The sequence below is a fragment of the Herpailurus yagouaroundi genome, unplaced genomic scaffold (genome assembly GCF_014898765.1).
Source record: "Herpailurus yagouaroundi ecotype Mexico unplaced genomic scaffold, PumYag 207, whole genome shotgun sequence".
Lineage (NCBI taxonomy): Eukaryota > Metazoa > Chordata > Mammalia > Carnivora > Felidae > Herpailurus > Herpailurus yagouaroundi.
The window spans coordinates 1794697-1817082 of NW_024412438.1; the positions used below are offsets into that span (position 1 = coordinate 1794697).

The 22386-nt window shown below is 51.6% G+C and overlaps 1 long non-coding RNA gene and 1 other non-coding gene across 3 annotated transcripts; one reads left to right on the plus strand and one right to left on the minus strand.

The window, feature by feature from the left end:
• Positions 1-9393: 9393 nt before the first annotated feature.
• Positions 9394-15523, minus strand: LOC121015541 (uncharacterized). Of its 2 annotated transcripts, none has more exons than XR_005783858.1 (3): positions 14904-15523; positions 11765-14445; positions 9394-11179 (listed from the first exon to the last, which is right to left on the minus strand). It is a non-coding gene; the product is annotated as an uncharacterized LOC121015541 (long non-coding RNA). The 2 variants fall into 2 exon arrangements; XR_005783857.1 differs by having other exon boundaries at positions 11765-14288; positions 14904-15522.
• Positions 15524-15576: 53 nt separating this feature from the next.
• On the plus strand, positions 15577-15650 carry TRNAR-UCU (transfer RNA arginine (anticodon UCU)). The gene has a single exon. It is a non-coding gene; the product is annotated as a tRNA-Arg (tRNA).
• The last annotated feature ends 6736 nt before the right edge of the window (positions 15651-22386 follow it).

The following is a 22386-nucleotide window of genomic DNA, read 5'->3' on the forward strand; positions in this document are numbered from 1 at the left end:
CTTGGCATGTGCTAGATCATTTCGTTCGCACGCACGACTTGTCGGTCGCTATGATTCCCGTTTTACAGATGAGAACGAGGAGGCTCGGGGAATGTGGTGACCTCCTTTGAGCCACACATTAACAGGCAGAGCTGAGATCTTAACGCAGGTGTGGCTCCAAAGTGCCCGCGCATTCCAGCAAGCCCGTATATCCGCCTGTGAAAAATACCGCAGGGGCCCGGGAGATTCTGGGTCTGCAACTTCACAACGAAGATTGCCCGCCTTGCTATTAACGAGTGTCCCCAGATGGTGCCTAGACCCCGATGGCCCCGAGAAACCACACGCCACAGCCCGTGTCTCCTCGCCAACTCGTGAGCGAACCCTACGTGTCAGTGGCTCATTAGAATGCAGGTGTGTAAAAAGCAGAAAATACCTGAGTTTTTCAATAAGTGGTTTTCTTGACTCTTCCTCTGCAGCGATTGCTAACCTTGTTTACAAAGCCCCTGTCCTGGCCCTGTCCTGTCTTTCTGACCCCCTGTAGCCTCCTGGCCACACCGGGTCCCCCCGGCCGGAGTATCTGTCTCTAACACCCCCGACCTCTGTGCTGGCCGCCCCCTCCCGAGCTGGAGCCTTGCCTCTGTGCTCTGTGCGAAACTGCTCCTGCTTGCACACATTAGCTTCCGTGTTACCTCCCCAGAGGGGCCTTCCCGCTGCCTCGTGACCACCTATCGTGTTCAGTTTCCATCTTAATAATGCATCTTTGGTTTGTCTCTGTCCCCTGTGCCGCTCCTTCTGTGGACAGAATCTCCAAGCAGGGAGGAGGCTCTGTCAGCTTGGAGCAAAGTTGTGTTGCCAGTGGCCAAAGGATATCGCACTTGACGATGTCTGGCACGTAATAGGTGCTTAAGAAACGCTTGACTAAACGCATGGAAGAGAACGGTCTCACTCATCACGCTGAGAGTCTTTGGTTTTACGCTCTGAGTTTTGCAATCAAGAACTTTCTCCTTCGGCCCAGAGTAGATCTCCCTCTGCCACTTAAAGTGTTTCCTTCTGGTTCGCAGAAGAAGGTATCTCTCCCTCTTCACCAGCCTCTGGAGGCCCGGAGACCGTCTGTCAACCTCCCCTCAACCTCCTGGGTGTCAGGTGTGAACGTGTCCACACTCCTAACCTCCTGCCAGTTCTTTTTTCATTGGAACCTCTTCTCTGATCGTTTTTCCTTGGATACTTGGGTTCCGAACAGGTCCTCGTAGGTGAATGAGGCCATGCCCGATGGCTGCGAGTCCAACACGAGAGGCTATTCCTAGCTCTTTTGTAGCTTTTTCTGCTGTTCTTGGTTTCAGGCTGTCTCTTTGGCTCATTCCTGGTCACGTGGGGTCCGTTTTGGTCCTAATATCTTGGTCAGCCCTCGAAATCCAGAGCATGCTATGGTTAGAGCAGTGTTGCCTCCGCAGGCGACACCACGTTTGCCCCCAGATGCCCTGTGGGCGGCTGTCCCCCGGTGCACATGTGGACATGTGTCAGGCTGACCACGGCTGCTGCTGCTGCTAGCAGATGCACTTAGGGTATATTCTCACTCCGTTCCTGCGAGCCCCGGCTAGTGTTGGGACGGACTACGATGGGCCAGGAGTGACGGCCTGTCCTGCTCTAGGAGAGTTAAGCAAGTTCTAGGAGCCGTCCCTGGCTCATTGAAGAGACAGTGCAGGAAGGGTAGAAGCACGGGTTTGGAAGCCGGGCTCGCCTGTGCTTGAGGGTGGACCAGCTGGGCACCTCCTTTGTCTGAGACCAGGGTTTTCATTTGCTAAGCGTTAGACCTACCGTGGACTGCCCTGCCGGCTTGTGGCGAAGGGGGAGGACATTCGTGTGAAGCTCCTGAGAACTCAGTACACGGAAGTTACCTTTCCCTGTGCCCCCTTCACCCCGGAGCAGACGTGTGAGGGGCTTTGTCCACCTGCCTGGCTGGACCGTACGTTCTTGGTCGGTGCCCACTGACTCAATACAAAGTGCTACCTGGAGCGGGATTTTCCCTTGCCGATTCCTTGATGGCGCTTGCCCCGCGCGGCTGTCTCGCCAGCTCTCTGCTGCCCTCGTGTGGCCACCCTGACCCCTGGCCATTCCCGATCCTCTGCTCCCTCGGTGTGGTCGCTTTGCCGTAACGCAGCCTCTTCCCGGCGTCTGGGCCCACAGTGGCTCCTCTGCCCTCCGTGTGTCAGGCACACGCATCAAACACATCCGAGGCTGACCTCAGCCCTCTCTGGTCAGGTGATGTTATCTCGGTTCTTTCCACATCCCTTCGAGTACGCGGCCCATCTGTAAGAGGCTCTGGGGGAGCCGCGGTGAGGGCTTGTGTGCCACCAAGGCCTCGTCAGGCTTCCGGTCCCACAGTCTGTTGCTTTGCACGACGGCAGGTTCTCTGACCCACGGGTGCTGAGAGCAGTATGTTGCCGGAGGGCGTTTAATCATAGATCTCCCCTCTTTTTTGCCCTTAAATTCGGATCTCTTTAAGCCAGTGAAGGAAAATGCAACTATTCTTGCGTTGCCCAGGGTAATGGGGGACCTTGGATAGACCCAGAGCGCCAGGACTATGGCGTGAAGACAAGAAAACAAAGGATCTGTGGGCTACCGCCTTCGAATCGCGTAGCTTGTCTGGCGAGGGGGACGGAGGGTTCAGGATACAGTAAGTGCGCTGTTCTGTTTGAAAAACTTTGTGGGTGAGACTAAAGGGAGAAATGCATTTGGTGACCTGGCTCTAAACTAGATTTGCATATCTAAACTAGATTTGCATATCTAAACTAGACTTGCATATCAGATACCCAAGAGTCTTATCTTTCTCCCAGTCAGTGAGAAAAATTTTGTGGCAGGATGTTAAGTGATTGAGTCGGTATTTAAAGATTAGTCCTCAGATTCAAAACGACAAAGGCGTTGATTTTTTTCTCCTTCGTCATCTGTAAATTCAGCGCAGTCCCATGCTGAGTCCCAGTATTTTACTTTTATGGGACTTGCCCCATCGATCCTAACATTCCTTTAGAAAAGAAAAATCAAGAATAACCACAATTTTTTTTTTAAACACATAGGGTTCGGGAGGTTGGGGAGGTTGGGGAGGTTGGGGAGAGGGTTTTCCAGCTATGCTAAGTGACTTTAAAATGAAAGCAATGCGGGGCGCCTGGGTGGCTCAGTCGGTTGAGCGTCCGACTTCAGCTCAGGTCATGATCTCACGGTTCGTGAGTTCGAGCCCCGCCTCGGGCTCTGGGCTGATGGCTCAGAGCCTGGAGCCTGCTTCCAATTCTGTGTCTCCCTCTCTCTCTGCCCCTCCCCCGTTCATGCTCTGTCTCTCTCTGTCTCAAAAATAAATAAATAAACATTAAAAAAATTAAAAAAAAATAAAATAAAATGAAAGCAATGAAAACATTGAAGTATTTCCCAGGAATATACAAATAGTCTGATGGAATAGGAGAGGGAGCATGGTCACAAACTAATGTGGGAATTTAGTGTATGAAGAATTATACAGTACCTCATATACTACGCTTCTAATCAATGACTGAGGGTTGGGCTGTTTCAATGAGTGGTATTAGAATAATCAGTTATCTGTTTGCAAGTTGGGATGGGGTAGGTCGAGCCCTCCCTCACACCGTATACAAAAATGAATTTCAGCTGGATGGAAGTACTGAATTTTATAAACAAACCAAACCAAAGGACATTGCTAAACACAAGAAAAATATGTTTACTCTCGGAGTGGCAAAGACATGCCCAAGCCAGACGAAGAACCCAGACTGCATAAAAGAAAGGACTGACAAGTTTTACTGCTTAGTTTTTCTTTAAAAAAAAAAAAAAAAAAGATTAATTGTAGAAACCATGAACAAAATTTAAAAGTCAATGACAGACTGGAAACATTTTATTTACAATACATACAGCAAAGTATTACATGGTAACATGCAAAGTATCTAATAAATACACATAAAAAGGCAAACAATCCAATAGAAAATTAGCAAAGGATATGAGTGGGAATTTTCAGAAGAAATACAGTCATCCAGTAAACATCTGAACAACGGTCAGCTGCATTTGGATTTGGAGAAATACAAGTTAAAGTAACAAAGAGATCTGAGATTGTTAAAAAAGTATCAAAGACCTGTCCGATTGTTAAAAATTAAAATGATGGATCATATCCAGTGTTGGCAAGTGTTTGGGGAAATAGGCAAATTCATTTATTGTCAGTGAAAATGTAAATTGGTACAGTTGTCTTGGAGATGTTTTGGCAGAATGTATCAAAATTAAAAATTAAAATACCGGCGGTGTCGTTTCCACAAATCTGTGCTGTACGTCTAGTCACACACGAGCGCCGTAATTTATGTGCCTGGATGTGAATCATGCCATTGTTTCCAGTAGTGAAAAATGGCAAACATCCTAAGTACCCATCAATAGTGAATTGGTTAAATAAATTATACTGTGCCTGTACTCTGTAATAACACATAACAGTTAAAAAGAATGAGGTAAATTTATACATACCAACATGGAAAGATAACCAAGATGTATTGTTAGGCGAAAATACCGAGAAAATACGCGTGCTATTACCCCTTTTGTGTAACGGGAAAGAAGCCTACAGCAACATACGTGCCTCTGGCCCGTCTCATCTACGCGTAAATGTGTGTTTAAGGATATGAATTGCTAGCTACTGGCTGTGTGACTTTGGACAAGGTGCTTAACCTCTCAGTGCTTTATTTTCTGTGCGTGGCGAGTAGAGCGGATGATAATAGCACATTTCCCTTAGGGTTGTGTCACGTGAGGCTTAAATAAATGAATCTATTTGAAGGGCTTCGTCTAGAGCCTGGCACATGGTAGCTATCTGATGAGTGCTTTTATTGTTCAGATACATATGCAGCTTGGAAAACTATGATATCTGCAGTGGGCGTGAGGTTTAAGGCATACGGGAGGGGGGCTATAATTATTTATATGATGTAGTTCACTTTTTTTTTTTCCAACGTTTTTATTTATTTTTGGGACAGAGAGAGACAGAGCATGAACGGGGGAGGGGCAGAGAGAGAGGGAGACACAGAATCGGAAACAGGCTCCAGGCTCCGAGCCGTCAGCCCAGAGCCCGACGCGGGGCTCGAACTCACGGACCGCGAGATCGTGACCTGGCTGAAGTCGGACGCTTGACCGACTGCGCCACCCAGGCGCCCCCGTAGTTCACTTTTTAAGAGTGACTATGTGCTTCTGTGGTGAGCAGATTTTAGGGGCTCACCCGGCTGGCTCACTCAGAAGAGTGTGCAACTCTTGACCCCAGGGTCGCGAGTTCGAGCCCCACGCAGGATGCAGAGATGACTAAAGTCAACAACACTGTAAAAAACTTATTTGCAAAGCTTCTTCCAAGGAAATCTGTGAAACGGTGTTCATAGAAATCCAGGAATGAAATCCAGCAGCTCTGAACTGGGTTGGCGGCACTGGGACACAAAGGAGGTGCCGTGGCTGGTGTTGGTTGTGGGAAAGGGCAAGGCCTGCTCTCAGTTTGGGGGTGTGAGTGGCTGACCTGGAAAAGGCTGAACCACGGAAAGCGGTTGCGGAGTAAGGACAGTCTTCATGGGGTGCAGTGTTTGGGGACGGCGGAAGATTAGTTTTGCTGAAGCTGTGTTGAGGTTAAGCTTCTGGGACCCATCTCGTGGGGAATATTCAGGACCCTGCGTGTAGAGACTGGAGCCCTGGAGAAAGTGGGCCGTTTCAACACCACCCGGAGGCAGAGCAGCAGAAAAAGTCTCAAGCTCTCAGGTCCCCTTCTAAGACTTCCCTTCTAATTCTTCCACTATAAAAATTAAGAAGTGTGGTATTCTGGAACAGTCTCCGGGCCAGGAGGACAGAGACCTGTTCTAGAAGTTGTTTATTTTCCCCCAGCAAACGTATATCGAGCTGCTAGGACCTGCCAGATAGATGCTGCTCAGACTGACAAGATAGAAGGGGCTGGAGATCCTCACCGCCCCCTGCCCCCCACCCCGCCTGCCCCGGCAGGACACAGCCCCTCGCGCTCTGTGCTTTAAGAGCCCCGTGTGCAAGGGCGGGGACGGTGAGATGATGGGTGCACTCCAGTCTGCTAGGGCAGTGGTGGACCTCGGGGAAGAGGGGGAAGACAGAAAGGGAAGTGACTGGGCTGGTTCTTCAAGGAGGAGGGGCGGCTCCCCAGCAGATGCGAGAGTGGGGAGAAGGGAAGAGCATTCTAGAAAGAGGAAACAGCGCATCCCTGGGCTTATCAGTGTGGAACCAGAACAGTTTGGGGGTTTTTGTGTTTTTAATTTGACGGAACTGTAAGTATTTTGGCATTGTGCAACATGAGGCTGGAGGTGGGTGGGGAATGGTAATAAATGAGGTTGGAAAGAGGGGCAGGAATCAGACTTGTAGATGGCCGTCAGGGTCTTCTCGGGGCTCCAGAGGATCATCAAGGGGTTTTGCCTCCCAGAAAGATCACCATTGCTCTGTCGGCCATGTGTCAGATGGGTGGAAGGGGAAGGGGCCACTTGCAGAGAGAAAACTGAGGGGTTATTAGCATACTCACATAGGGGCGCCTGGGTGGCTCCGTGGGTTAAGCAACTGACTTTGGCTCAGGTCATGATCTCGCAGTTCGTGGGTTCGAGCCCCGCGTCGGGCTCTGTGCTGACAGCTCGGAGCCTGGAGCCTGCTTCGGATTCCGTGTCTCCCTCTCTCTCTGCCCCTCCCCTGCTCACGCTCTGTCTCTGTCTCTTTCTCTCAAAAATAAATAAACATTAAACTAAAAATCAGGGATGCCTGGGCAGCCCAGTCAGTTAAGCATCCAGCTTCTGCTCAGGTCATGATCTCAAAGTCCGTGAGTTCGAGCCCTGCGTTGGAATCCGTGCTGACAGCTCAGAGCCTGGAGCCTGCTTCGGATTCTGTGTGTCCCCCGCCTCTCTCCCCCTACCCCACTTGCACTCTGTCTCTCTCTCTCTGTCTTTAAATAAATGTTTAAAAAAAAAAAAAAAATCAAATACTCGAATAGCCCTGCCTTCGAAGGATGCGCTGTCTGCAGTGGGCCAGAAGCAGCAATGGAGACGGGGGTGCGGGTGGGAGTGGGGGTGTGGGGGTGGGGGTGTGTGCATCTCAGGACTGCAGAGAGGGAACAGGCTGATCACAGCCGCTGCTGAAATCCTGAGCGTGCACTTGGGCGAAGGCGTCATGGCGGACCCCGCCCTGGATGACCAGCCTGTCTCCCTCATAGTCTCCTCTCAAATTCGTCTTCTCCCTTCAGTTCACTGTGTGTAGCCGGTTCTCTTGCTGGGGTGCAGACCTCTGTGATAACTTACCTTGAAGCCTCCTGGCTGGGCCCTCTCGAAATTGCCTACCACATGCATCCAGAATGATCTATGTGAAATGCACACCAAAACACAGTTCTCGCTTCCTTAAAACCCTTCACGGCCTCTGGCTTCTGCGGGATTATAATTGAAGTCCTTTAACATGATGTACGAAGGTCTCTCCGATCTGGTCTTCCGGCCACGGGCTGTCACCCCCTGCCTGGGACTCCGGGCTTCAGTGACTCCGCATTTCTTGTGGTTTCTCACACAGGAACGAGGGGTGAGGTGTAGCTTTATCACGCTGTCCTCTCTTCTTGGCGCGCCTTTCTTCCTTGGGGTCCCCAACACACGTGTGCACACACGCATACACATATGCACGTGCACGCACACACGCCCTGGCCCCGCCTCTCCTCTTGCTCCGGTGAACAACTGTTCTGACTTTGTGCAGCTTACGTCCGTGGCTCGGGCAAACCTCCTCAGACCTTCGGACCCACGTTTCTAGTATCGTAGCATGCTGGACGTGTCTCCACAGTTGGGCAGCTTTGTTTTGGGATTCTGTTTGTTTTCTGTCTCTGACCGTGCCCTTATCGAGGACAGATGTGACGTCTTCCGCGTCTTTGTGTTCCCAGTGCCTAGCACGTGTCGTGGCCTATAGCACACATTCGTGGATTTGCAGAATAAATTAATTAATAAGCGAGTAGGTGGATGGTGCTACCATGAAGTAAATTAGGAGGTCATAAACAGCAGAGGATTTACGAGGAAATGTAAGTTCAGATTTGTACAGTTTACCATCGAAGTGCCCGTGAGTCATGTAGGGAGTGTTATGTCTAGGCAACAGAATATTCCAGTCTGGGTGTCAGGTGAGGCGTCTGGCCGTAGGTGTGGAAATGGGCATGTTCGGCTCATCACAGCCAGTGCTTTTTCAGATCATTCGGGGAGACAGGAGAAGAGAAGAGAGGCCACGCATACTTTAGGGCAGTGCTTTCGACCACAACCCACAGAAGAAATCAATTCATTTATTTTCTTGTGACTTAGAACACAAGAGTCTACACAAAACACCTGTAGGAGTACTGGAACGAACATTCCGGAAATGATGCACGCTCTTCTTAGAGGCTGATACGTTCTGCTGTTCTCTTTCTTGTTTTGTTGTGCCCTATCCTGTCCTGCCATTTCTCTTCTTTTCTACTTAATAATATAAAAATGCTGCTGACAGTCGGGCCAGCGGTCTGATAACCTCTGCTCTTAGGGCCACGGGTATTTAAGAAGGAGGGGGAGGGCCCGGTGAGGGGACAGAGAAGGAGGAGCCAAGGTATAGGAGGAGAGCCCTATAAAAGTATAGAGGAGAGGGGCGCCTGGGTGGCGCAGTCGGTTAAGCGTCCGACTTCAGCCAGGTCACGATCTCGCGCTTCGTGAGTTCGAGCCCCGCGTCAGGCTCTGGGCTGATGGCTCAGAGCCTGGAACCTGTTTCCGATTCTGTGTCTCCCTCTCTCTCTCTGCCCCTCCCCCGTTCATGCTCTGTCTCTCTCTGTCCCAAAAATAAATAAACGTTGAAAAAAAAATTAAAAAAAAAAAAAAGAGTATAGAGGAGAGAGCACAGATGTGTGTGGCCCGAAATGCTGCAGAAAGGTGAAGCGACGCTCTTGAACCTGATGACCAGGAAGCGGTTAGTGACCTGAGCAAGAACATCTCGGCACAAGCGAGGCTCAAGTCGCCGAGGAAAGGAGACCTCGAGCCTACAGCCCGGTCTCTATGAAAATGGAGACTGCAGGCGTGAGGCTCCCTGGGGTTCTCGCCACCTCCCCTCATTTATTCCTTGTAGTGGCCTCCGAAGGCAGGCATTACTTGTGCACATTTTGAAATAAACAGGCCAGCCGAGTCTCAGAGAGGTTCATGTAGGTGCTCCTCACCACGCAGTAAGCTGACGCACTGGGACTCCAACCTTGCTCAATCCTGCCTTTGAAGTCTGTATGTTTCCAAGTGGACCACAGCAGTTAGTCTATTTTTGTAATATTGGATAAGTAATTTAATTTCTATGGGCACGAGTTTACTAATCTATGTAATTACAGATGGAGAGGGTTGACAAAAATTATAGACTACAGAAACACACAAAATAAAGAGCAAACATTCACCCACTTAGCATTATCAATTTAATCTCCAAACCAGTTTTTTTTTTAATTTATAAAAGTAATAAGATCGCGTGGTAAAAATTCAGCTAATACATAAGGTCAAAAATGAAACTTAATTATTTAAAAGTCTTTTTCCATTTTTAGCACTCAGTGATTCCAGGACGAGGCTCCTTGATCCTTTTGGTTGTCCCGTTTCCGGGGACGACTGAAGGCTAAACATACCGTCCCCTTCCCCACACTCTGTATAGAAACCCCCGTTGGAGTGACCCCATGGTAGCAAAAGGAGAGCCCTGAAGTAGAGGTCAGCAAGCCTGGGGCTGGGTGCAGCGCTGTGGAAGACCAGCTGGCTGTCCTTGGGCAAAGCATCTCATTAATCTAGACGTTGGTTTCCTCTGCTTTGACCTTTGGTGACTCGAGAGAGAATGAGCCACTGGGGGGAGACCACGGGCTGGGGGGCTCGCTCACCCTCACTAGGTGCTGCCCTCCATCTAGGGTGTTGCCCTTCCCCCACCCATCCTCCTTGTTGTCCTGTCCCTGGGGCACCTCCCCTCCATCGTAAGGGTAGGGAAGAGACTTGCGGGGAAGGTCCGAGACCGGTGTCGTGGGTGCCCTGTCTCTCAGCAGGTACCATCCGGGGACACCTGCCTGCCTGTGGCAGAGCCCAGCCCCCCGCTACTTCCTGGCTGATGACTTTGGGCCAGCCACGGCCTGTCCTTGATCAAGGTTTTTCTTTTGTAAAAGGAAGATCACGGTCGTCACTCCTTCCACAATCTAAGAGAGTGCTGATGATAAAATGAGATAAATAATTAAAAAAAATTCTTTTATCATCATTATGCCTCCTGCTAATACTGTTTCTTAGACTCTTGACAGACAGCAGGAGGGAGGACCGTGAGAATCCAACTCTTTCCTTTGGGAGGAGCCTGAGGGCAACCGACTGGGTTACTCAAAGTCAAAATGCTTCCCCTGCACCCCGTCTTTGGTGTGGGGACAGCTCTGAGAAGGGCCAGTCCTGCGTGGCAGGTGGGCAGTGACCGGCTGCTGGGTAAGGACGAGCTGCAGACCCTCCTGATTTCTCAGACAGAGGCCCCTGTGCGAGGGCGGGTTTGGTCCCTGGGATTGAAATGCTCACGGTCACACGTTTGGTGCAAACCGATGCGTGGTGGCAGAACACCTTTCTTCTCTTGCTGCTGTGGAGTCGCTCTGCTCTACAGGGTGAACTTGATGTTCCCCTCAAGGCTGCTTCCTGGCTGGACGGGGAGGGGAGCTGTGTGGTAGAGGCCAGAGACCAAGAAAGCCCCTTTACTCCTAACAGTGGGCATAACTGATGTTCTCCCGCCCCTGGGCCTGTGACCAGAGTCATTGATGCTTTAAGGGGCCGTCTTCCGACTCTTTGGCCTCTGGCCTAGAACATCTGCCCTCTTAGGGACCACGTCACTGTGGCGACCGAAGATTAAGTAACCTGGTTGTCAGCCCGTCCCCGTGGCCACTCAGTGCCGGGCGATCAACAGGCCCAATCGGGGCCCCCGGTTTTAAAGCCAGTAGCGCATGGAGCACGGAGTCCCAGGCGGGGAAAGCAGACACAGGTGTGTGGGACGGCATGGAGCTCCTTGGACTTCTGGACGTGGTCATGGTGGAGAGAAGGACCAGCAGGTCATTCTGGACAGGAATCTGGCACCGTATGGACGGGCTGGAAGGAGACTCAGAAGAACAGGTCCCGTAGACCGAAGATTCAGGAGGCGGCAGGGATCTGGGCAGCGGGGGAAAGGGAAGAAGCCTGGAGACCGAAATCTAGAGGAAAGGAAGAGAGGGCCTGATGGTGAAGGAGGGAACATATCAAGACTTCAGAGCAAGCGACGAGAGCACAGTGAGCAAGGGCGAGGTTGGAGGAGCTCAGAGGCCTGGGGAGCAGAGAGCCTCATGGCTGGCGGCGCGGTGACAGGGGCAGCAGCCAGCAGCGGGCTGAGCGTGCTGGAGGCCAGGAGTGGGGGGTGTGGACAGCAGTGCTTGGAACAGATGGACCCCAGATGAGAACAGGTGGGGGTGTGGCCAAGAAACAGGGCACGCCACAGAGTAGACCCAGTGGGGGAAAGATCGGAGAGTGCCAAGTGCACACGGCAAGTGGGGAGAAAGGGCATGGACAGGAGTGTGCAGAGGTACGGACAGAGTGGGAGGGGCATGTAAGTCAGGACGTGACTAAGGGTGACGTGCCCTGGAGAAGACGAGAAATGGAGGCGACAGCAAGAAGACACCGTAAGGAGACGGGACCGGGGAGCTGGTACCGAACGCATGAGAATGGTGGCTTAGGGTCAGAACCGCAGGCGTAGAGAGAGCAGAGGAGGAACGAGGGGTAGGTAGCCCCGGGAAGTAACTCACTTTTGGGAAATTGGGGCGAAGCAGAGAGAACGTCTCCCTCCAAATTCCCAGAAAGAGCTGGTGGGGCCTGATGGCCCGCTGCCTGTCTGTTCATTAAATGCTGCCGGCTTCCTCGTGCTTCTTGACCGAAGAGAGAATTTATATCCTTGGAACACACTCTCTAGAATTCTCTACGGTTTCCTGGATTCCATCTCCGGATTCTTCACCATTCCTCAGACTCCCTAGAGGGTGGACCTCTGTGTGGACTCCTCTGACCTTGACTCGTCCCTGGAGGTACGGTCCATTGTCCAGACAGCCTGGGTCCAGGTCTCCCCTTGGGGAGTCTTGAGAGTAACCCATTGTGCTGTGCTAGACTTGGAATCTAGGCTGTGATGATTCAGGTAGAATTTGCCCTTATTTGTCCTCTTTTGGCTTGATTCGCAGGCCCACTAATTACCTGGATCATTGCACTTCTTCCCTCTTAGAGGAAGCTCTGACTTCTCAGAGCTCCTTTGTGGCCTCCCTGGAAGGTGCTTAGCAGAGGGGTGAAGGGGGCTAAAATAGGGAGGTTGCTGAAGTAGGGACATACCACTTTTAGAGGATGTGCCCACCGTGGATGTGAAGGAATAGGTTTGGGACAGAGCAGGCACAGCAAGATGAGGCCATCATGGGTAAGGGCTGTATGGTCCAAACGTCTATTTCAACTGTCTCATTCCATCTGAATCCCTTAGCATTTAAAACACGGGCTGATGGGTACAGGCACCCTAGGGAAGCTGTGAGCAAGACCACAGTAGGGTGTAGCATTTAATTTTATTTGTTCCTGGGCCAATGGGAGATTTTTTTCTTTTTTCTTTTGGCATTTATCGTATTGTATCCCAGCAACACTTTATGAATGAAATAATGTATGAGCATCACCGGTGTGTCTGTGGTGTCAAAGAGTGGTATTCAGTTAGAGGCATGAGTAATGTTTGAGTCATGGATCTTTGGAGAATTAAATCAGTGCAAAACATTTTTTGGAAAAGGAATGGACTCATGTTCTCAAGGGTCTGCATAAACACAAATGGTGTACCTAGGTTAAAAGAAGAAGACGTACTGTCCTCAATCATTGGGAATGACTTAACTTCACCTTTCCTGCCTCGTTACAACCACCGCTTTCTTTGATGGTTTCCCTCCTCATTTTTAAATGAAAAATCCAGTTTGGAGACATTATTCACACTTATCAAGAAGCTTTATCTGATTTATGGATGATAAAGTGAAGCTAGATAAGTCAGAGACGTCCCTTATTTGAGAAAAACCTTGGACAGTCCAGAGGATTTTTGTTGATAGAGATCGTGAGGAGAAGGGGTCCTGGGAGGGGGGTTTTGCTAGAATGGGGAGATTGCTGTGGGGGTGAGGGAAAGATAAAGGAAGGTTATTCAAGAGGCAGGAGGCAACTCAGGCACCAGAGGCAAGACTTGTGACTCATGGGACTGAGGCAGGAAGGGGACGACACCTTGCTCTATGAGGTCACAGCTAATCTTTATCCATGGCACTTATCATTGCCCCCAACTTACCCTGGGGAAGTGGAAGGCTGTTACGTTCATTTCCGCAGGGATTCGGGGCAAGTCAGCTGCAGCTTGCTACTGCAGCTGAATCTTTGTGTGAACTTGGAAAACTTGACACCTTATTCGGTGGGCCGTAAGACGGAGTTTGGCTTTTCTCCTGTACATCTTTCAGGATAGTTCCTATGCTGCAATTTGCCCACGGGGTCCTTGAGGGCAAGACCGTGCCATTATTTTCCCTCGTCATGGTGTCCCCAGCACCAAGCAAGAGCATTGCACGCAATGAATGGGGCCCTTGGAAAGTGCTGGGGAGCTGGGACTCTTCATTCGGGGTGTGGAGAACACGTGACCTCTTCAGAGGCAACGAACCTTTGGGCAAAGCTCGGGACAGGCAGATTTGGGTGTAGGATGCCATCTTTATGAAGAGTGGGGGACGTGGGTCTGCGCCTAAGAGAACTTTGGTGGAGCCTGATGGGAAATGTCCTGAGGACCTGTTTTGCATTCGCGTGGTTCCTGGCTGGCTTGGGAGGTTGAGCTTCCCTCTACAGGCACCCGAGGCTTCCTGACTAGCCCTTTGACTGGCATCTTGTCACTGGTCAACCCAAGTATTGTGATAGCTGGCCAGCTTTGAGTTCTGCGTGTCATGTTCTTGGAGTAGTCTAGGGTAGGTGTATTAAGAAAGGCCTGTTCTCTGCCTCTAGGTCCTGGGGGCGGGGAAGGCAAGCTTGGTTGGGTGGCTGTCTCTTCCCAGGTGTTGGTCTTCTCCTGGCCCCCTGACCCGACTGACTCACCTTGGTCCCATGCTTGCCCAGATCTCCTCCTTGGGGCTGTGTGAACTGAACGGCCAGGGGAGGGTGAGTCTTAGAGTTCTCAGGGCCCTCCGAGATCTTCCAGTCCAAGAACGTTGTGTTATCACGTCGTCCTTCACTTGACCATCAGCCGGCCTCGCGGGTTAGAAAGAATGGCCTTAGACTGTGATGGGAGTCAGTCGGTGGTGTCGAGTGCTGGGAATAGATGCACACACAGAGGGAAGGTGGGGGAGTCAGCTCTCTGCTTGTATTGTAACCTTTTAAGTGGGAGTGGGGTGGGGAACACCGAGTCGGTCTTTAAATCATTGCATTGCCATTGGGAGCATGGAAGGCAACTGTCCCCTGAATGTGTCTGGCAGTCAAACGAGAGAAAAAGAGCAGAAGCTGAGGTGGGAATGACTTGGATTAGACATTCAGAAGAACCAGCCCCGGGGTGGGGGGGGACACTGTGACCAACAGTGATTAGCAACTGTAGCCTCCCAAGGAGCCTTTTAAAACTAGGAACTGTTTTCCTGGGTCTGGGCTGGGTGTGGAGGTCTTTGTGTGTGGTTGCGGAGGGCTGGCCCATTTGATTGTCCTCGGATGCCTCAGGCAAGCCCAGCAGCTGAGAAAGCCCCAATCTTTAAATCCGGGGGTCCTGGGAAGAGAGGAGGACAGACTGGGAGCTAGGGAAGGTGGGGGAGGGGAGCAGGTAGGTGACCGCCGAGGGCTGTGCGAGGACCATCTGTATTTCATTAGGGAGCTGCCACTCTCACCCTCCCCTCTCTTTGTCACACACACACACACACACACACACACACACACACTCACCACACTTCCGTCTCTTCCTCATCCATAATTCCAGGGGAGATGCTGAAGGCATAGCACATCAGACCCTGGCTATCTCTTCCCGGGCTTGACGGGTTGACGGGTGCGGCTCTTAGGGCTGAGAGCTGGACCCGTGTCCCGGAGCCCGGCTTCCCCGCCTGGTGCTGCCTCCGCCTTCACGCTGTCTCTTTACGGGAGCAGGTCCTTTGTCTCGGGAAAGGAGGGCTTCCCTGGATCCCCCAGCTCTGCCCAGCCCCTGTCTGAGAGCATCCGGGTGGGATGAAACCACAGCGAGGGAGAGGGGTGGCGGTAGACCTGGTCCCCGGTTCCCTGGCTGGGCTGGGTGAGCTTTGCCTAATTAGCATGAGAATAGAGAGCCTTTCCTGCCTCCTCCCTGGGGATGGAGAGGAAGGGGCCCAGGCTCCAGCTCCATCCTGCCCCATCGGAGCTTCTGGGACTGAAAACGACTGCCGCCCCGGTCCTCCAGTCCTCTGAGGACCCAGGACCCACGGTACTGGGAAAAGCTTTGACGGAGCCTGCGGGTGGATCTCCACTCCAGATTTTCCAGCTGTCCCTGCCCCCCCACCGCTCGAGAGAGCAGGATGCCCGAGATGGCTGGTGATGCAGAAGGTATGTGCTTTTTCAGTTCTGGTGCTGATGCTGTGTGTGTGGTGAGGTCTCTGTGGCGCAATGGACGAGCGCGCTGGACTTCTAATCCAGAGGTTCCGGGTTCGAGTCCCGGCAGAGATGGTCACCTGGCAGGTGCCTCTTTTATTTTGCGTGCTGTCATGCTAGCTTGATAATTACATTTATCTCTCCCTGGAGGCTCTGGGGAAGAGAAAGGAAACCTCTTTCCTTGGGAATCGTGGACCTCCTCTCCTTTTCCCTTTCCTCCCTCTTCATGCTTTCTCTGTTCCTCCCTTACGGATTTTCATTGTCTAGCGGAGGCTCAGATGTCTGCTGCTTCTCTCTGCTCGGCCCGACTGACACAGCCATTGAATCCTTTGCTTCCTAGGACCATCCACGGGCACGCAGGGACCAGGGTGCCAGGGCACGGGTTCGGGGACCACTGCGGTTCCCTCCTTCTCGTCTGAGAACTCAAACAGGCAGACTGACCCATATGCCCCTGAGGAAACGTCCAGCTGTCCTCAATGGTAAGGGTCCCCTTGCCCGGGGTGGCTCAGGGGCGGGTGGGGTCATGCAGAGGACAATTTATTCACCATCATTGTCATTCCTGGAGCTTTCCGCGCTAAAGCTCTTCGCCCACTTTCTCGTCTACAAGGTGAGATGTGGTCATCGCTCTGTCTTCGTGGAGTAAACCGCACAGCAGCACACGGATTATCCATGGCAGACGGACTTGTCCGGGAAACTCCGAGGTCTCCTGCGCCTGGGGAAAAAGTTGGTAGCCTTTCCTGTCTGCAGGGCAGACTCTGAGGGTGGCGTGTGGGTGTTATTTCCGGAACTCCCCGTCACCATCAGGACATCTCACCCCTCCTTGTCCTCCTTTCCCTTCCGCTCTCCTGCCCTGCCTCATCTCATGGCCACATTCAGCAAGGCTGGGAGCTTGGGTTTCTACTCTGGGCTGGGCGGGCTCTCTCCCCCTGGCGTACTGCAGCTCCAGCCTATTAGTCAGAGCGAGCCGCCCATGCTTGGACGTGACCTCCACCCCAGCTGAACCCAGGAAACCTGAGACACACCACACAGCTCTCCTCCCTCTGCTGGGGTGGGGAGTCAGTATCTCTCCTACGTGGGGCTCTGCACGGGCATCCAGCGGACGCAGCCCTGCACTCAGGCTCCAGGAAGCTGGCGCGGGGTGAGGGGGCCAGTCCACACAGGGTGCCGCCAAACCACGCCAAGAGGTGGGAGCTGATAGGGCAGATAGGAGGACTCTGGCGGGAGCCTTTAGGACACCTGCACGTCTGCAGCAAATTGAAACTCCTGAACTTCATTTGAAGTGGGATAGTGCTTTACAGAAACTTCAAATTCTCGCAGGAAGAGCCCACAAGGCTTTACCCTTCTGAGTCCTTTTGGAAGAACACCAGCTCAGGTATTCACTACCTCCAACAGCCCCACGGACGTGCCCTTCGGAGGATACCGGTGTTTACCGGAAATTCCTGGGCAGACCCTTCTGGAGTCTTTCTTTATTGTTAGCCCTGCTCATCCTAGATATTTTGGCTTTAAGCTCTGAGGGGAAGAATTATTGCGTGGGGGATGAGGTGGGGAGGGAGTTTGGCAAAGGGGCCCATGTCACCTTTTTCACCCAGGTCCAGAATATTATGTCACCCGGGGTCCCCGTCATCGTTCTGTTGGGACGTGGCTGGTCCACCATAAGAAGTGGGAAGGTTGTCGCTCTATCACTGTTCAAAGTTGGGGCAACAGTGCACATGCATTATGGCCGGTTCCAAGGCTTGCTCCGTTCTAGAGGTTTTCTAGGAATAAAGGCTTCATGAAATTGTGGGGGTGAGGGTTTAGGGGTGGAAACGGGGAGGGGACGTGTGCCCAAGTGGGCACTGGATTGAGCTTTGTTCAAATGTTTGATCAGGGTGCAATGTAGCCCAGCCCCTCAGGTGAGGCTCAATACCGGTGAGGACTGAAGCCCGTGGACAGCCCCCAAACACGATTTTAGCCAGCCATATCCATTTCCTACCTTGGAATTAGAAGATCTTGGTTGAAGAACACCTCTCTGAACTTGAACTGCTTATTTATAATGACAAGGTTGCTTTATGTGTCCTCCAGATGGCAAACTGAATGAGAAAGTCCATGGTACGACTCTGCACAAATACATAGCCTATGTCACTTCTGGGCTTGCTTTCTGTCTCCCCTTGGCATGCGGAAAGCGTGCCTGGCTTCAGAGTAGGGAAAGGTCAGGGTCTCAATGGTCAGCCCCTGTCCAGAACATCCAGGGTGGCGGTGAGCCATCATCTGGGGCCGACATTGACTTGTGCTCCCCAAGAAAGAGGATAGATTGGACCTTTGTGCAGGTGGGGTCCTTCAGAGAGCAACCGTTCTCTCTGTGCCTTAGCTGGGAGCTTCATCTCAGCCGGGTAGGTAGAGGTACCTGCTAGCTCCACCGCTCAAGGGAACTAGAAGCTTCCACTTACTCACACATCACCCAGCCTTCAGCTACCTCAGTCTCTGAGGAAGGGGTATCCTGGGAACTTGAAGAAGGGTATCATAAGGACTGGGGGGCAAGACTTTTCACTTTGGTAAAAGTTTCTTTATGTGTGATAATAGCTTTTTCTGAATAGGTGGGGGATGACTTCTGATTTATGAATATCATAATGGCTATATTGTAAAGAGCCTCAGACTCTACAATAGAAATCAGTGGTTTCTTTGAAAGTCACTTTCCTGGAGGACTCAAATGCTTCAGAGGTGCTGGGGGTGGTCATTAATTACAGAGTATGTGGGCAAGATGTGTCTTATTTATTATTGTATTCTCAGTGCCTGAAATATGGTAGGCATTTGATGGATATATTTAAAGAATTAATGCTGACTTAGATTGGCTATAAATTATGTAGATGGGAGAGAAAGAAATGTAGCTTCAGGGATCAGGGGCACAAGCAGTATCTTCATGCATGAATTCATTAACTTTACAAATATTCATCAAGCTCCCATGTCGTGCCACTTCCCATGACCCACCAGGATCCACATTAGCACTGCCTGCTTCCCGCATGGAGTGCATGTTCCCATGGCAGAGATAAGGGTTGGGTGAGCGAATATTACTATGAAAGAATTGTAGGTCAATGTACCTGCTGGAAGAACCTAACTGATGATAGAAGGTAGAGTGATGTGAGGCGTGGTGGCCACGGAAGACTTTCGCAGGAGGTGACCTTGAACGAAGAATGAGTGAAACCAGAGAGATCAACTAGACCAGAGGATGGGCGGTCCAAACAGAGAAAGAGCCACAGCAGAGACCCTTAGGGGGGCGCCAGCTGGATGGCTTTGGAGGAAAGCACCGAGGTCAGTGGCTGGAGCGGAGGGAGAGATGAGGAGGTTGGCTCAGGGTTGCCTATGGGGCATGTCATAGAGGGTGAGGTTCTCAGCCCTGTCACGCCCAACTCTGCCTTGCATAGTACGCCCGGTATTTGCTCGCTTCTTTACTTTCCTGGGATGAAATTCATAGGTAGCGTAACCTTCCTGCGCACAGTAGTAAGTCAGTTTAATGTCTTTGTAATATAAGACAAAAATGAAAGGAAAGAAATGTACAATAAGTGATACATACAGCACACTGGCAGTCTTACAGTTACACGAAGAATCACCTGTGGCACGACAGCTATCACGTATTCACAGACCAATGCAGGCACGCCTCGTGGCTGACTTAGCATCACGAGGGATGTCACGTACCAGCAGTGTTGTGGCTTTTCAAACTGGTGAGCACTGCTGATAAATTTGTGATCAAGATAAATTCAGTCTCCTCGCAAAGATTGCAGCATTTTGCATTCAGGCGTAATTGAGGACGCTTTAAACCATGCAGAAAGCTCTCTGCATTTGTATGTAAAAGCAAGTGAAATTCTAGGCCCAGGTACCATCAGCTAGCTTTCCAATAGGTCTTCCAGAAGAACCTCGCCACAGGAGGTGAATCTCCATTGTGTGAGGTGCACCTGCCCATCACAGGACGCGGGACCCCAGGGGCCCTTTCGTCTACAGCTAGTTCTGGTGCCCGGTTGTTACCAGAAGTTACAGCAGATTCTCAAAACACTTCCTCGGGGGCAATTCCAGACGTCAGGCTTGTAGGTCAGGCTCTCCTTTGTGTTAAAGAGAATCATCAGTGGGTTTGAGCAGTTGAGTGCAGGGATCTGGTTTCCATGTTACAAGGCTAATTTTGGCTGTTGATGGAGACTAGTGTGGTTGGGGACAGGGGCGTGTTTGCAGGTCTGCTGGAGGCAAAGCCTTCTGGAAGCGGGGAGGCGTGGCGCGGTGGTTCCCAAGTGCTGGTGCCCGTTGCACCAGCGGAGGAGGGTTTTGGAACAATATCCACCTACAAAAGTGATTTATCAGCTTTGGAGAGCCGAGCGGGCCTGGATCACTTACATTTTGCCTGAGAACTAATTACTTTTATTTATTGCCATTACAACCGTTGTCACCTACTAGCAAAAATGTTCGTTTTGTTTGTGTTTAAAAGGCATAGCAAATGGAACTTCCTCCCCCAAACATTATTTCGGTGTTTACGTCCTTAGCGATTTCTGTAAATTACAATGGAACAGGATGTCTTTCAACTTCTCAGTGTCCTCCTTAGCGGGTGGATCTCTATGCCTCTGTGATGATAATGCTGTTCCACTGAGAGCTCTGAGGAGGGCTCCCTGGAGAGAACGGAGGGAGGACGGGGATACATAGGAGGTGCTGGAAGAGGAGCTTAGCGGAAGAGGCGACCGCCTGAGGTCCACGGACCTGGGTCTCTGTCTGAGGTCTGGCTGCTTACCGTCTGTGTGACCCTGGGTGTGCACGAGGCGTCTCAAGCCCTGACTTCCTCATCTGGAGAGCAGCCAAGTAACACCTAGAATGAAACGAGGGAAAATGTAAAAGTGTCTGGATAATTAGGCACACGGTAGGAGTCAAAACACATGCCAGCTTCCTTTATTTGTGGACAGCTATCAGCCTCGTTTCCTGGAGACCGTGGTGAGGATGTGGGGGGCTTGGCCATGGGCCACCTGTTGCTGTCCCTTGGAGATGCCCGGGCATAGTGGATTGCTGGGTGGGGGGGGGAGGGAGGGGAGAAATGCATAGAGTTGCCCTCCAAGAGCACGTCTTCCCCTGTGGTCACTGTGGGGACCCTGCCTTGTAGCAGTCATTGTGCAGCACGGGGAACAGACCTGTGAAGCCTCTCTTGTGAGCGATGCACGGCCTTGAAGCCTGGGATGAGGCAGGTGTGTCCATCCCCGTGGTGCAGGGAGAAGAGACCGGAAGGTGGCCACTGGGGTCCTGGCCGGGGCCCTTCCTGGGATCATTCCCTGTGGAAGACCCACCTCTGGTCTCCGAGGAGCGTCACCTGGGAATCACTCACAGCCCCTCGTTATCTTTTCTTTCTTTTGCTACATCTGCAGGCCGCTTTTGAGGAGAGAAATAGTACCATCCAGGACAGCAGACGGCGTGGAACCAAGTACATGTATCTTGTAGGGATACAAGACTTTTTTTCTTTTCTATTGATGCGCAAACTTCTAACAGTGTTTTCAAAACACTTGTCCCTAAGTGTGCTCCTGACAGCGGAGGAGGGCGGTGGCTTACCCCCAGGTGTCGGGAGCGGAGCCTACGGTGGCTTTGGCCAAGTTCGGCATTTCCTTCAAGTCTTCTGCTTTGTGTTACGTTCTAGTGCAAACTTTGGGTTCTACTTTGTTAGATCTGCACTTGTTAAGGGCGAAAGATAACTAGCCGGTCTTAACTGTGACAGTAAAAGTGATGCCTGGCGTGCCTGAGTTATAAAAGCAAAGAAATACGTTCAGATTAAAAATGAGCTTATGAACTGAGCGTCCACTCAGAGGTGAAGGGGAAGAGAATCTAGAGACAGGTTAAGGAGCTAGAAACCTGACGGGGAATAAACACTAATCCATTTTCTCATTCAAAAAATGTGTAGTTAGTAACCACTTTGTGCCAAGCATTGAGCCAGGTGCTGGGATACTCTGCCGAGCAGAAGAGACACATTGTCACACGTGAAGTTGAGGCTAAGGGGGCATCTGGGTGGTGCAGTCAGTCGAGCATCCAAGTCTTGATTTTGGCTCAGGTCAATATCCCGTGGTTGTGGGATCGAGCCCCACGTTGGGCTCTGCACTGAGCACCGAGCTTGCTTGGGATTCCTTCTCTCTCTCTCTCTCTCTCTCTCTCTCTCTCTCTCTCTCTCTGTCTCTCTCTCCCTCTGCCCCTCTCCCCTGTTCTCTCTCTCTCTCTCTCTAAAATAAATACAATGAAAAAAATTTTTTAAAAATTGTGGCTGTGAGTGAAAGGGTGATCCCTGGGGCAGAGCAAGTCTGCAGTGAGGAGCTGACCTCTTCTTGGAGGCCGGAAAGCTTCCAGGCAGTGACTCTGGAGTTGAGTCCCAAAGGTCAGCAGGAAACAAGGAAGCAGAGAATGCAGGAAGGAGCTTCCCAGGCAGAGGAACAGGGGGTGCCAGGGTCTTGCGGTGACAGAGAGCGGATGAAGAGAGGCGAGGGCGGTCACGCCATGGAGGGGCAGGTGGAAGGAAGGCGACGTGGAGTCAGAGAGCCAGAGAGAGAGGCAGGGGGCTGACCCCACAGGACCCGGTAGGAACTACAGCGGGTTTTGTCCTTTTCTGAAAAACAGGGGGAAACCACCGGGAGTTTTAAGCTAAAGAACTGCATGATTAGACTTGCATTTTAGGAAGCGGGCTCCGGCTGCAGGTCGGAGAACAGCGTGGAAGGTGCCAGGAGACAGGGGGAGCCGATGGGAGTCACCACCGGGGCGGCACCGAGGAGCAGTGCCGAGTGCTGGGGCAGCTCTGGCGGGGACGACGGTGGAGAGAGAGGCCAGAAGATGG